Genomic DNA, 15,690 nt, shown 5'->3' on the forward strand with positions numbered 1-15,690 from the left:
CAATGTTTCTATGCCCGCCGCCCTTGTTTTCATCAATTAGGGATTTAGGATTGTTCTATTTCTGTTTCTTTATCCTGTCGGGAACAACTGTACCTCTTATATTTTCTTTTCTGTTTTAGCTTGCCCGACAAACTTTTGCTTATCAGCATTTTGGATATCATTGGCATCTTTTATGTACTCTTTATTTTGTTCTTGAGAGTAAGTAGGCCCTTGTTCTAGATAATGGGCTATTAGACTGTAGTTTTGGGCTATAAGGTTTAGTCTCTCCTTTAGATAATTGTGTATCTACTAACTTTTGATTGTCTGTATTAGGCATGATCTCTTGGACTCCGTATAGCGACTGGCTGTACCTAAGAATCTGCGTGATCTACCTATAGACTTTGGGTAGGCTATTTGAAGAAGTGTATGTTAGGAATGGTTGTAGGTTGTCTGTCTACTTTGTTCCCCTTTTTTCTTTGGGTTCTTATTTGGGGTTTACGATCTCTATTATATTTATATTGTATCCCTCCAGTCTCTTGGTTTTCTTAATTCTTTATATGCACTCATTTTTTCTTCTCGCGCCCTTGTTGGTTTTAAAACATTGTCTTGAACTTGGTGGTGGGTTCTCCAGCAGCGTTGTGTTATGCTCATTAAATATTTTGCCTAATGTTCCCTTTCATTGTCCCCACAGACTTTGTATTATAGATTGGTTCTAATCATCGTCAAGATATAGCCCTTGATAACTCGTTCTAAAGGACTTACTTATTGAAAATTCAAGGAATCCTCGATTTGGAAGAAATTATTTACATATTTTGGCTGTCCTTGCGCCCTGACGAAGGAACTGTGGATAATTGTCCTTTCCAAAACGCACGTCGGCGCCCTATTTTTGTTTGTATTTTCTGTTTTTGGGTTTCCTGTGTATTTTGGTCTTGTTACTATTGCATTGCTTTTGTCTTGTAGCGTATGACGTTGTGACTGACTGAGAGGATGTTTGAATGTGTGAGTTTGGCTGGGGGCTATATGATGTGTTTATTTGATTGACCTGTCTTGTATATATATATATATATATATATATATATATATGCAAAGATAGAATCCGATCCACTGAATTCAGACAAGCCCACAGTTCATTCGAAAAAGTTCTTTATTCGGCAGGCACAGAGGTCAAGAGATAACGCGGTTCGAACAACAAGTTGTTCTTGGTCACATGACCCGCGTTATTTCTCAACCCACTATTTAAAGGTGTAAACACGTTTAATCATAGACATAAACAACATTTCTCTTTAAGACTCAGAGCAGTGTTTAGGCTTCTGTATCAGTTACAATCACTGGCTGAAATATATACAAAGTTTCTAAATGTGAACAAAGTGAAAATAAAAGAGAAAATGCCCCTTTTTTAAATAAGATACAAATTAACACAACCATCTCTCTTTTCATACATGAGGGAGAAACTCCGTTCACATGTGAGATTTAGCAGGTCCCAAAAATTTCGGTATAGTACCCGTATACATCGTAATGCATGATTACTCCAAGGACAATTATGGTATAGTACCTTTAAACCTATTCCATGCAGATAACTCTATTGGATTCTACAGGTATCAACTGTGAAAATACACACAAAAAACATTGTGGGAAGAACGTAAATATCTCATGTATAGACGTCGCTCAAAAGCAGTATTCTCTTCTTCACAACCTAAAGGAAGGAGAGGAAAAAATTCGGTGATTTATCCAGTGCAAGAGAAGGGCAGTCTATAGAGTTCATGATTATACTCAGAGGACCTACTCAATTGTATGTTACACAAACTACATCATGGCTAAATAGAGACTGGTTTCACATGTAAGAGAAAGGGGTTTAGGGGGTGAGGAAGTGCGGGAAGGGTAAATAAAACAAGTGGTATAATATTTCAGGTGAGAGTTCAGCTGTCCTATTTTTCACAAGGGAAATCAATTTATTTAAAGATGGGAATGTAATTCCTCGTCCATATTTAAACCGACAGGGAAACGGGTGCCTGCCAAAAGAATCAGTCTTGATTCTAATTTGCGTAGTGCTCCCAATCTGTCACCACCCCTGATGCTACTTTTGATGGTGGCAATTCCTATGTAGTTTGCTTTAGAAGCATCACTTTGGTGGAATCGACTAAAATGCCTACCTGTGCTGCAAGAGTAGTCTTGGTTAGTAATCGCTCGGAAATGCTCAAGAATACGTTTCTTGACAGGTGCTGTAGTTGACCCAAGATACCATAAGTCGCATGGGCAACGAATCAGGTATACAACGTATTCTGTGGTGCATGTTATCAAGGTGTTGATCTTCCATTTCATTTTCGTTTTAGGAAGGAGGATCTCATTACAATTTTGACTATATTTGCAAGCCTTGCAATTTCCACATTTCCTGAAACCCTTAGTTGTTTTAAGCCAGTCAGTCTCTTTGGGGGCTAGGTGACTCTGTACTATGCAATCCCTCAATGATTGGCCATGTTGGTACGAAATGCCAGGTGAGCTGCCAATGGCGTTTCTTAGTATGGGATCTTGCCTCAGTATGTCCCACCTGTTTCTCAGTATTTGTCTTATCTGGTTAGACTGGTTGCAGTATTTGGTGATAAACCTCACTTTTGGGGTTTCTGTTTTGGAAATCAAATCATTAGTAGTTTTAGGTGTTAAGGCTTTCTCCCTTGATATTTTGTCAACTCTAGATTCAGCTACCTTGAGGGATTTGGAGGAATACCCCCTGGCTTTGAATCTTTCTTTCATCTCCTCCTTAACGTTTTGGAAGTGTGATTCTGTTGAGCAATTTCTTTTAGCTCTCAGGAATTCACTAAAAGGGATTACCCACCGAAAACTAGGGGGGTGGGCGCTGGAAGAATGGAGTAGAGAGTTCCCTGCTGTCTCCTTACGGAAAAGTGAGGTGGCTAGTTGGTTACTGGTATTGGTGACTTTGACATCTAAGAAGTCTACGGAGTGTCTGCTGTAGTGCCTTGTAAATTTTAAATTCACATGATTATCATTTAGACAGTCAATGAAACAATTCAGATCATTTTCCGTTCCCCGCCATACAAAAAAGACATCATCTATATATCTTAGCCATCGTACTACGTTCAATGCCTATTTTTCCGTTTCGTCATTCCAGAGCACCTGCTTCTCCCACCAGCCCACCATGAGGTTGGCATAACTGGGGGTGAAGCAGGTGCCCACGGAAGTTCCTTGTTGTTGTCTGTAGTGTTCTTTGTTAAACAGAAATACATTTTCATTCAGACACAGCCTAATCATTTCTAAAACCATACAAGTATGTTCAAGATATTCTAATTTCCGTTGTTTCAAAAAGAACTGACACGCTTTAATGCCATCCTTATGCCTTATACTTGTATATAGGGACTCGACATCCAAACATACCAGCCAACATTGTTCGTCCAAATCAATACTTGAAATTTTGTGGATAAAATCGGTGGTATCCCTCACATAGGAAGATAATTCCTTGACACATGGGAAAAGAAAATAGTCTATATAAATGCTGGTATGCTCAAAGAGGCTATCGATAGATGCGACTATTGGTCTACCCGGTGGTTTCGATATATTTTTGTGCACTTTTGGCAACAGATAAAAGGTAGGGGTTTTAGGATTATCCTTGTGGAGAAACCTCTCTTCATCCCATGTTAGTAAACCTTTATCTCGCCAGTGCCCCAGTTGTTTGTAGTATTCTTCTCGTAGATTCACTATGTACCGCTTATCTACTTTACAGTAACATCTTTCGTCAGACAGTTGTCTCATAGCCTATTCTATATATATAAATGTTTTCTATGAATTTGTACTCACTGATGGATTTGAAATAATAAATGTATATGTTTTTCTTATAATTCTTGCAGTGTGGGACAATGATGTTATATAAAAATTAATGGATATATTACCTACTGTTATATAATGTTGTAGGAGAGGTTTTTCTTGTGTTTTTTGAATTTCATATCAGTGTATGGCCCCAATACAGATAATCCCTCTTTCCTTGCAGACGTTTGGCGGCTGGCGGAATCCCTTGGCCCCTGGTGCGACACTCTGGGGAGGGAATTTTAATCTGGCTCTCGACCCGGAAATGGACAGACTAGGTGGACCTCATAGACCTCACCCGCGGGCAGCAGAGCAGCTGCAAACCCTCATGGGGGACCAGGATCTGGTGGATGTCTGGTGTCGCTGACATCCCCATAGCAGGGATGGAACCTACTTATCGACTGCCGGACACACGTGGTCTAGAATCGAAAACTGGTTAATGTCACGTGGCGTGAATACTTGGGTATGTAATAGTGCTCCTCTTGCTAGATCCCTTTCGGAGCATGCACTGGCCCTGCTGAAATTTACGCTGCCTGTCGCTCCTAGCAGAGCGTTCACTTGGAGGCTCCCTACAGAGACCAGGTCTTTCGGGAAGAGATAAGGTCCGCAATCGTTGAATATTTGGAGTTAAATGTGGGATCAGTAGAGTCCCAGTCCATGCTGTGGAGGTCTTCAAGACCGTTATCAGTGGCAAGTGTATTGCTAAACAGTCAGGGGTCCTGCAAGCTCTTAGGGACGACTTCCGCAACCTGGAAAAGAAGATATTGGAACTTGAATCTGAGTACATTGCCTCTAACCAGCTGGCAATTCTTAGCCAAATCAGGGGCAAGATGGACGAATTAAAAAAAGCAGCACATAGGGAGACACCGGATTTAGGTAAGGAGGTCGAAGCCCACCAATACGGCGGGGGAGACTAGGCCAGGAAAACGCTGGCTGGCCTTCTCAAAAACCCATAGGCAAATGACTATATCAGTGAGGTAGGGGTGGTGGAAGACTCCGAAGCCATAGGAAGGGAGGCGGTACAAAGAGAAATTATGGCCTTTTACTCCTCGCTGTACGCTGCACGCCAAGCTGAGATGCACCCCGGTTTAATTTCTTTCCTGGATTAGTTTGAAATGGTGTGGCTCAGTGATAACCACCGTAAGTACCTGGACAAGCCGTTCACTGAGGAGGAGGTGATAGGCCTGATCCGAGCGATGCCAGGAGACAAGGCGCCTGGTCCGAACAGACTCACATCTGCCTTCTACAAGGATTATGTGCCACTCCTCGTGCCCCATCTCCTCAACATGTATGAGAAAGCATTGGAGCAGGGATTTCTCCCCCCGTCCCTCCGAGAGGCACTGATTGTAATGGTTTTAAAACCAGACAAGGACCCACAGTGGTGCAACTCCTACAGACTGTCCATGAATAATCTTGATAATAAAATACTCTGCAAACTACTTGCCTCCTGGTTACTTCCCCTGATCCCCACGGTGCTTAGACCTGACCAGTGTGGCTTAAATCCTGGTAGGAGTATGTCCCATAATCTCCGCATCCTTTTCGCCACCATGCAAGAAATTGATCCCTCTCTTCCAGCGGCCGCCATCTTTCTGGATTCAACTAAGGCATTTGACACCCTGGAGTGGACTTATCCTTTTAAACTTCTTGACCGTATCAGCCTGAGCTCGTTCTTCCTACAAAACATTGCTCTTGTGTATATGTCCCCAATCCTGAAACTGCAAATAAATTGTGAGATCTCACCCCCTATCAGGGTGGCGCTTGGCACGAGGCAAGGCTGCCTGTTATCACCGCTCCAATTCACCATAGCCATGGAGCTACTTGCAGCCAGACTACGGCAGCACCACGCACACCGCAGCCTCAATTTTACACCACAGGTGATCCCAGTATCACTGTACATGGATGATGTAACTTTGTATGTTCAACCACCCGGCAGCAAACTTGGACCCACTCATTCGTGAAATAACCAGGTTTGGTGGCATTTCTGGTGTAACGGTCAACAGGGGGAAGTCCACGATCTTTCTGCTAACTGCGGCCACCAACGAGTTGCAATCAGAGTTTCTACTCAAATGAGCAGATCCCCCAGTGCAATATCTGGGCATGGCAGAAGCTCCAACGCAGGGCATGACTAGACCCTATGTTTGCACCCTCCATGCCACTCATTTGACACCCAGCATTCACTTTCACGGCTGAAGCAGGAGCATGTCAAAGACGGCGGAAGATGCAGCGGCATACGCTGGGCAGTGCATTTCCTGATGGCATGTTTATTGGTTTGGATGAGGCACTGGAGGACGACCACACTGGACTAATGGACCGACTGAAATACTTTCAGCTCAGAGCTGCATTGCGTATGACTTATGGAGGAAGTGAGGGGGTTTAGATGTGAGCGATCCCCATTGGTTGCCTTGCTTGGATAAGTGCGAAAGGTGCCGTCAGAAAACCGGAAGCTGACAGCTATGCTTCTACTACTTGCTGAGAGGAGAGTGGCGATGTGCTGGGGTAGATGGCGGAAACCGTGAATGGCTGGCTAGCTCAGACACGCATCTTTTTGCCATAACCAGCTATCAGAGTTTTGGGAATTATTGCCCGTGCAGGCATGCCTTAAAAACATATGGGAACCGCTACAGAGGTACCTCACTGCTCAGCCGCCCGATAGGTCAGAGGAGCCCGTTAATGCTGACTAAGCAGGGATAAGATGGAAGCTGTTGTACGTTGCAGGCGCACCGCTGATTGTCTCACATCTGATGGCGGAGAGACTACCCCCTCTCCCCCCCCACCCCCTTCAGCCCCTTCTGTTTCATTTTTTTCTTTTTCCCTCCTTGTTTTTTTTTCATTATTTGAGCTCCTTCTTTGCTTGTTCATCTTTCATGATAGCTCTATGGACTATCGTAATGCAGAATGGGCTGAGCCCAACATTTTGGCTTGAGTGACCTTATATGGCCATTTGGACATTAGGGTATTACATGCTATGCTGGACTGGCAACACATACAAGCTAAAATATACAATGTATTGAGACTCTGCATTCTCATAGTGTTCCTTTTTGATTTATCCATCCCTCCAGGGACAAGAGGGGAGATAGATGCGTGCTGTATCAGTTGATGAAGTATAAATAAAAATTCATAAAAAAAAAAAAAAAAAAAAAAAGAATATAGACACCCAGCGAGACCTCTTCCCGAATGGGGGTTTATTAGCATTCTAGAGTTTCGAGAATGTCCTGGACAGTCTTGTTTTACCACCAATTGTGTACTGCCGCTAGGGCCTTTACAGACTTCCCCAGCTTGCTTCCTGAGCCTAGTATGCTCACGGACTATATGCAGCGAGAAGATTTGGCCAGACCTAACTCTTTACTTCATGGAAAAGTGATCTTGAATGCCCGTCCCATTCTATACCAGTAGATCGTAGTGGGAGGCAGAACTGGGGTTCCAAATAAATGATAAATGCTGGTACTACAGTTGTGCACAGGTGCAGGATGTTACTCTCACATATCGCCATAAACTCATTCAGTGTAAGTTCCTACATTGACTCTACATTACTATTACCCGCGAACTAATAGCTAAGTTTGTTTCTGATTCTGAAGTGGAATGCAAAAAAATGTGTTGGGGTTATTGTGGGATTTTTGCACTCTGCACGAAGTTGCCCCAGAATGTCTATGTACTGGACTGAAGGGCTAGATCTGTTCAGTGTTATGGTGGGTGTCGCTCTTTACCCCTCACCCTGCAAAGCTCTGCTAGGTGCTACTATTGAGTCACCCACATGTACACAGCGGTTCACTCCGATGGCTCTCCTACTGGCCAATAGTAGAGTGGCTATGCATTGGATGCAAAAAGTGGTGCCTCCACACAATCACTGGATACAGGACATTATAGGGCATATTTGCATTGAAGTGAGAGAGAGTGGCATTAGCCTTGCTGCCTTAACGCCGCCCTCCACCGCTTCAGAAACACAGGGTTGCACCATATTTCCAACAATATGGTGCAGCCCTGCTTTTTCCCCTTTGCTGGCGCTAATTTCATCTGCCTAGCACCAATGCAGGCACCCTTGTACCATAATGCACTGTGTCTGCTTTGAGGGAAATGATCGTTTATGTGCGGGGAAGAGTCCCTTCCTGCACATAAGCAATCTGAAATGGCGAATTGTAATCTTCTAGGTGTGCTGCATTGAGCAGCACACATAGAAGTTGCAACTCGTCATTTTTACACTGAATGTTTATGTGCAGGAAGGGACACCTTCCTGCACAACGTAGCACACAAAGAAATAGCAAAAACAAGGAGAAGTTAAGCATTTCTTCTTGTTGTGCCTGTTCAACACCAGGTTTTCCCTGGTCTTAATTTTGGCGCTACCCATATTTACGCCACCCTTGTAAACATTGGGCAGCATCAAAATCAATGGATGTTGCAGTGTAACGCCCACTGCAACACCCATTACCCACCCCTTTGACGCTAAGTATAGCATGAAAAGGTGCCTTATTTACAAGGTAGCGTTAAGCCACATTAAGTGGCTTAACACTACCTTGTAAATAAGGAGAAGCCACTATCACCACAGCAACGTCACTACAGGCTTGTAAATATGCCCCAATATACTGTATGGATCAAGCCGAACTCTGTGCTCAGGAACTTCACCCCATGTATCATCCTAAAGATTTTTGGGACTTACTTTGAACTTACCTCAAATAGCACTCAGACTCGGACGCTTCCTTCATGGATAAGGAGATAGTTGAGGACGAGGTACAGCGCGCGCAATAAGACATTGATGCACTGTCTGTATCATTTTCTGCCACTTAATGGCTTGTGACTACTGTTTTTAGCTTGTATTCTGCCAACCTGACTTAATTGCGAAATTTATGTTGTAAATGCATCCACTGCAAAATGATAATAAAACTTTAAAAAACCACGCTAGACATCACATACATTCTTCCACCATGTTGCAAGAGTGTGTCCATTGGGCAAAGCAGCCGAAAGTGAGCCACGGTAGTAAGAAAGAGCAAAAGCCTAATTTCTCAGTAGATTTGGCAATGTTATGTTATGTTATGTTAATAACTTTTATTCGGCGCACAGCTGCCCCAGCGAAGGGGCGTCCTGGCGCCTGTCCAGATACCACAACACAACAGATCAGAGCCGGGGAAAGAGGAGATCAATTGCCAGAAGCGAACAGGTGGGTTTTAATAGCGCGCCTGAAAAGAATAAGACTATCCAGGGCACGGATGTGTACAGGGAGAGAATTCCATAGGTCAACTGCCAGAACGCGAAAGGAGCGCCCTCCCATCCTACTCAGTCTGAACCTAGGCTTAATCGCCAGGTGGTGAGATTCAGACCTGAGGGAACGTGTGGGCAGATACGGAGCAATAAGGCCCGCAAGGGCAGGAGGGGAGGAAAGCTTCAGAATCTTAAATGTCAGACAGAGAGCCTTAAATTTGATTCTCTGTCTGACCGGAAGCCAATGAAGGGAAGTCAGAACAGTGGAAACAGAACACCGCCTCGGAAGGCCCACAATGGCACGTGCAGCAGCATTCTGCACAATCTGAAGCCTAGAAGCCTCAGCCTGGTTCACTCCAAGTAGCAAAGCGCTCCCGTAGTCCAATCGCGACAAGATGGAGGCCTGAACCACCAGTTGCCGCGTGGGGGGGTCGAAGAACTTAAGGACAGGCCTCAGTCCCCGCAGGATACCAAAACAGGTAGCTGCTACCCTCTTCGTATGGCTGGCAAAAGAAAGATGGGAATCCAGCCACACCCCCAGGTTTTTAACTTCGGCCGCTGGAGTGGGAGAGACCCCCAGTTCGGGAGGCCACCACTGGTCTCCCCAAAGTTCCGTCTGCCTCCCTAGAATCAGGACCTCGGTTTTTTTAGCGTTAAGCTGTAAGCAGTTGCAACGCATCCACTTAGCCACAGCTATAAGTCCAGCTCGAAATCTGGGCGCATTCACCTCAGGGTCTCCGCTAAGTGTTACCGCCAGCTGCGTGTCGTCGGCGTACGATGTCATGGTAAGGCCACATTCCCTGACGACAGCAGCCAGCGGTTTCACATACAGATTGAACAGTGTAGGACTTAAAGCGGAGCCCTGGGGAACTCCCAGACCGAGAGAGTGGAACGAGGACTGGCCAGGTGGAATGGCCACTTTAAAACACCGGTCCGAAAGGAAGGAGCGGAACCACTCAAGAGCTTTCCCTCCGATACCCACTTCCTCCAAACGCCGCACTAAAATGTCATGAGACACCGTGTCAAATGCGGCGCTCAGGTCTAACAGCAGGAGCGCCGCTGTCTGCCCCGCATCCAGCACTGACCGCAAGTGCTCGGTCATGAAGAGCAGGGCCGTTTCAGTGCTGTGTTGAGTGCGGAACCCATTTTGACTCTCGTCAAGAATGTTATTACGAGAGAGATGGGTAGACAGAATGGTATTCACGTGTGCCTCAGTGACCTTTGCGGTCCAAGGCAGGAGGGAGATGGGCCGGTAATTTTCCGGGAGCAAGGGGTCAAGATTGGGTTTCTTCAAAATAGGGCTGACCACAGCTTGCTTCCAGGATGGAGGAACCACGCCCTCAGTAAGGGAAAGATTGATAAGATCCAGGATGGGCTCACGACACAGCGGCGGGAGAAGAGTGAAGAACTCCGGCTTCAATGGATCTAAGGGAGAGCCAGATTTAATTTTGAGGCTTAGAGTGTCAAATACCTCAACAGACATAGCCGGCAAGAAGGACAAGGTCTCCACAACCAAAGTCTTCACAGTACTCGGAGCCTCCGCGGGGACGGAAGATGTAAAACCTCGGTAGATTGCCTGCACCTTCTCCACGAAGAAGGATGCCAGGCTCTCACAGTGTGAATCCGTGCAGATTTCTATCGAGGTGGCCCGTTTCCCCATCAGATCTTTAAGTACCTTGAAGATAAGCTTGGAGGGATTGGAACTATTGGAGAACTCAGTAGCATAATAAGCTGCCCGAGTTTGACAGTCCTTAACTCCTTGACAATGTCCTTAACTCTCCCTTTTATGGAAGCAACGCACAAAGGGGCATATTTAAAATATCTGGCGCATCTCTGCAAATGAGCAGGGATGGGCCAGAATAGATGTGACACGTCCCACCATGGATGCGTCGCATTTACAATGCGGCGCACCGTGGCCCAAGGATAGGTAGATGCATGTCGCATCTTGTAGCGTAAGGGCGATGCATTGCTGGAGTTGTGTCGCAATTGCAACGCAACTCCAGCAATTCACAGGGGCTGCCCATACTTTACGGGATGCGTAACTCCTTACGCCTGCTTCAGGAAGGCGTAAGGGTTTGACGGAGCGGCGTCGTAAAACTAACTCAATCTTGTAGATTTCACTGAGTCAGTTTTACATGGCTTTCCTGCGACGCAACGCCCACCCTGCGACGGAACGCCCACATGAAACCTGACACAGGTTTTATGTGGCACAGTACTTTACAACATGGGGCATCTACCTAGACGTGTCATGTTGTAAATAAGTCGCAACTTGGCGCATGGTTTACGCTGCCGCTGCATCACAAAAGTGACGCAACAGCAGCGTAAATGGGTCGCAGTGGGCTTTTTTTTTTATGTCCTCATTTCCCACTTTGGTACCTTCTGCAGAGTACACAGAGAGCGACAGGCTGCCTCAGCAAGCTGGATGGCATGGTAAGTCATTTATAATGATGACACCGCCAATCAGTAATGTCAAATATTTCGCGACCTTTATGCAGGAACCTTTGTGGGGTAATATTGCTGCAATTACACACCTACTACCTGGACCACCCTGGTGTGAATATGTGCACTTTTTAAGGAAACAAACGAAAACCAAAGCAGCAGAATCATTGGACCATGGGAAAAAAAAAACATGTCTGTATTAAATTAATCCCACTTCAGAAGGTGCCAAAAAGCCTTTTAGCTTGGTTACCTGCTCTTGCCAAATCCAACTTTGATACTTGCAAAACTGCTGTTCGCCAGTCAAAGAAAGAGGGTGGTATCGAGTCCTTCCATTTTTTGCAGATTCCCTCCTAGCCAACAGAATGGAATAAAAGAGAAGATGTTTAGCAGGACCTGTGATGCCTTCAGAGACACCAAATATTGCAAGAGCAGAGTTTATCGTAATTTGGAAACCTAGAGAAGCGGTAAGGAATGAACTTATTGAGTCCCAAAAAGATGCCAAAAAAGGACAGTCAAAAAACTTATGTAAATCCGAGGCTGCCTTGGTCCCACACCTAGCACACGCGACAGATGAGTTTTTAGAAAATTTTGAAAGCCGCTGGGGCGAGTAATAAGCCCTATGTAAGGTGAAAAGATGATTTCTACGGAGCCAGGCTGGCTTGACGATACTCCAGAGTATGTTGCAGGAGGAGAGCCAAAGATTTTCAAGGTCAAGTGCCGCAAAAGGGGTCCCCCAAAGTTGCATAGGCAGGTGGAATTCACCATCAGTTTCTTCTAGAATTGAATGGTACAAAAGTGAAACTTCCTTTCTGGCCGGGGTTTTGTTAAGAAGTAAAGACTCCAGGTGACAGCTCCCCCTACTGGGTATCTGCTCTTCACGATGGCCTGGGAATTAGCCCAAATAGAAATCTGAAAAAATGTAAACCTAGATAAGCTTGAACTTGTTCTAACATTCAAAGATTCCCATGAAACCAATACTCCTTCTATGAACAGATAACCCCATACTTCCAGCCCCGTCTCTCTCAATAGCCGAGCAAGACTATCTCTCAGCAAACCTGGACTCCCTGGTGAATCACATAAGAGAGCCCTGCTTGAGAAATATCCCAACTTTATAGAGCTTCTAAGCTTAACCCATGTTCTCGCAAATCCCAGCAATACCTTCAATTTTATCTTTAAAAAAAATTTAGGGTCACCGAATTTAAACAAAAACCCCACCTGTGCTGAGCTAACCCCACTAAGCATGGCCTTAAACATGCATCCAATCCCAACACAAGTCGGCATCTTCAACAGCGTACGAAAGTGGGTAAGCTGGAAGGCCCATGCATACAGTTGAAGATCTGGCGCTGCTAGGCCACCCTTCTCTTTTCGTCGCCGGATCTTTTTCCATGCAATCCTGGGTATGTGCTGGGCCCAAATAAAATAACTAATATCGCTCTGTAACTTAGATAATAATAAAGGTTCAAAATAAAGGGGAATTGTGTTGAACAGAAAAGTAATTTTTGGTAGAATGGACATCTTGATGAGATTTACTCTTCCCAAAATAGATAAGGGCAGAGAGGACCAGATACACATCAATCTACGACAATCCTTAGCTACAGCAGAGAAATTGTTGTCCACAATTTTATCAATATCGTGAACGATATTTAGACCCAGGTACCGCATTTTTGGGTTGGGCATCACCCCTACCCCTAAATCGGTGTCATTCCACTCCATAATCTCAGTTTTTGAGGCAATAACCTCATACCCAGAGATGTCCCCAAATTCTTGAGCCAGTTTAATAACCGAGGGAAGAGCTGAACGTAATTCCGATGAAAAGATCCAGATGTTATCAGCGTATAGGGCAACCTTCCTCTCCCATCCCCTGTACGTAAAAGGTTTGATGTTACAATCATCTCTCAAGCGCTGGGCGAAAGGGTCGATGTATAAATCGAACAGGAGATGGGAGAGGGGTCAGCCCTGACGTGTACCCCTTGTGATATTGAATGGGTCTGATAACGAACCATTTACCAGAAGACAGGCAGATGGATTCTGATATAGCAACTTCACTACTCTACAGAAGCGGTCCCCAACAATTAACCTGTCCAAGGCCCCCAACAGGTATGACCAATTCACCCTGTCGAAGGCCTTAGTCGCATCAAGCGTGAGAACCGCCAGGGGAAGAGAATCAGTGGATGCCATGTCGATCGCACCTATAAGATCGTAGGTTAATTTATACAATTGTCAACCTTTAACAAAGCCCCTCTGATCCTGATGTAGAATGTCTCCGACAACCGACCCTAATGTATTCGCCAAATTTGATGTAAAAATGTTATAATCGACGTTAAGAATAGAGATCGGTCTATACGATCCATAATTTGGTGGTGACTTTCCTGGTTTTAATATTAGAGTTATGGATGCACTATCCCAAGAGACAGGAGGTGACATACCCTCCTGAAGGATCTGGTTAAATAGGGTGGTTAGAAAAGGGACAATTGCCTGCTCTAAAGCTCTATATATCTCGGCCGGGAGGCCATCCGGACCTGCCGCCTTCCCCTTTTTACTACTCAAAATAGCGGTTTTAACCTCCTCTTGTGTAATAACCTGATTTAATAAGGCTCGTTGTTCCATGGAGAGTGATGGCAAATGGGTTTCTTTTAACCAATGCTCGATACGATCCAGCTCTATACACTTATCTTCATGGTAAATCTCCTGAAAAAATGATCAAAAAATTCTCCTAATGTCTTCGTCTGAGGAATATGACACACTATCCTGGGTAATCAAATCAATATTATTTCGAACCTGGTCAGTTTTTGCCTTCCAGGATAAAAGTTTACCTGCACCTTCCCCGTACTGAAAATGAGCAATTTTACTTGCTTCCCATTTCTGAAGTAAACGGGAATTCAGGACCGAACCTAGGTGCCCCTTTTCCTGTAATAGTTTTTTTTGTATTTCCTGTAAGACATTAATAGGAGCAGCTGAATACTGATCAATTTCCCCTTGTAGCCTGGTGATCTCAGCCTCAGTAGACGATACCTCTTCTCTATAGAGTTTGCCCCTATACGAAACTCTATTAGTTATAAGGCCCCTTAAAAAGGAGCAAGAATAAGAGAATAAGTAAAGGAAAAGAGGTGGGAAAGTGGTGTTTGCTTTAGAGATGAGTTATAAGAATGTAAGGGGGGTTTATTCGATTATAGGCATTCCTAGGACAATACTTTTGAGTCTCCTCTTAAATACTATTGATTTTTTATAAGGAGTAGAATTGGTGGGAGTCGGGGGGGCACTATCTTCTGGACTAGTTCCGGATAGATAGGGCAAGGGTTTCCCAGGGGGGGAGGTTGGGTAGTTTAGGGCACGGAGGTATTGGGTGGGTGTCGTAAGGGAAAAAATATAAAAATGTCATCATTTTCTGCTTGGTATCGGGTTTTGTGTTGTTTATTGGGGTGACGTCTGATCGCTTTAATATAGTATTATTGTGCTGGAGGTTTGGTGTGTTTATCAACCTATTACAGCATAGGCTTGGGTTTGAGGGGTCCGATTGGGCAAATGCGAAGATAAAGGGATGTATCGTTAACCTATGAGTAGACTTCAGGGGGCCGCTCTGCGGATCCTCTCTTGGAATATTAATGGCCTGCGCACCAGACCTAGAAGGGACAAGATCTTGCAATATCTTCATGAATCGGATGCGCAGGTCATTATTCTCCAGGAGACACATCTGACAGAGCTGGAGATGCTTTCCCTGAACAGAAAAGAATAGATGGATCGATCTATGTATTCCAACAACTCAAACCATGAATAATAGGAGAGTTACGATTATATTTAAGAAATCCGTAAAAGCTTGTCTCATATCCAAATTAGTAGACCCAGGTGGCAGATGGGTTATTGTAACAGTAAATATCACAGGCATACAAATTACAATAGTTGGATACTATGGTCCAAATCAGGACAACCCCTCGGTCTTAAAAACTATTTTTGCACATCTACTATCTGCTCCAGAGCCCACTATTTTTGCTGGAGATTTTAATATAGTTTTGGATCCTTCTTTAGATAAATCACCTAATAGTCGGGCATTAACGTCGTCAAAAACCAGAGCTTTTTTACTTGATATCATGAAGCTGTATGGCTATTTGGACATTTGGAGGACTAGGACTGGGCAGCAAATGGCCTCTTCATTTCGTAATTACAAGTATCACCATCAATCACGAATTGATATCATTCTGATTAGTCAAAAATTGGAAAACCTAGTTAAAAATATTTTATATTTACCGTCCCATATATCAGATCATTCTGCAG

General features: G+C 44.5%; 1 protein-coding gene across 1 annotated transcript in view; it reads right to left on the minus strand.

Annotated features, from left to right (window-relative positions):
- Positions 1 to 1,136: 1,136 nt before the first annotated feature.
- The window catches only part of LOC144783125 (uncharacterized), a 298,992-nt gene continuing 284,438 nt past the window's right edge, over positions 1,137 to 15,690 (minus strand). The window contains exon 6 of the mRNA XM_078662267.1: positions 1,137 to 1,672. The gene's annotated coding sequence lies outside the window, so the exon portion shown is untranslated. The remainder of the gene's footprint in view (positions 1,673 to 15,690) is intronic.

Source organism: Lissotriton helveticus, chromosome 9, assembly GCF_964261635.1.
Source record: "Lissotriton helveticus chromosome 9, aLisHel1.1, whole genome shotgun sequence".
NCBI classification, from domain to species: Eukaryota; Metazoa; Chordata; class Amphibia; order Caudata; family Salamandridae; genus Lissotriton; species Lissotriton helveticus.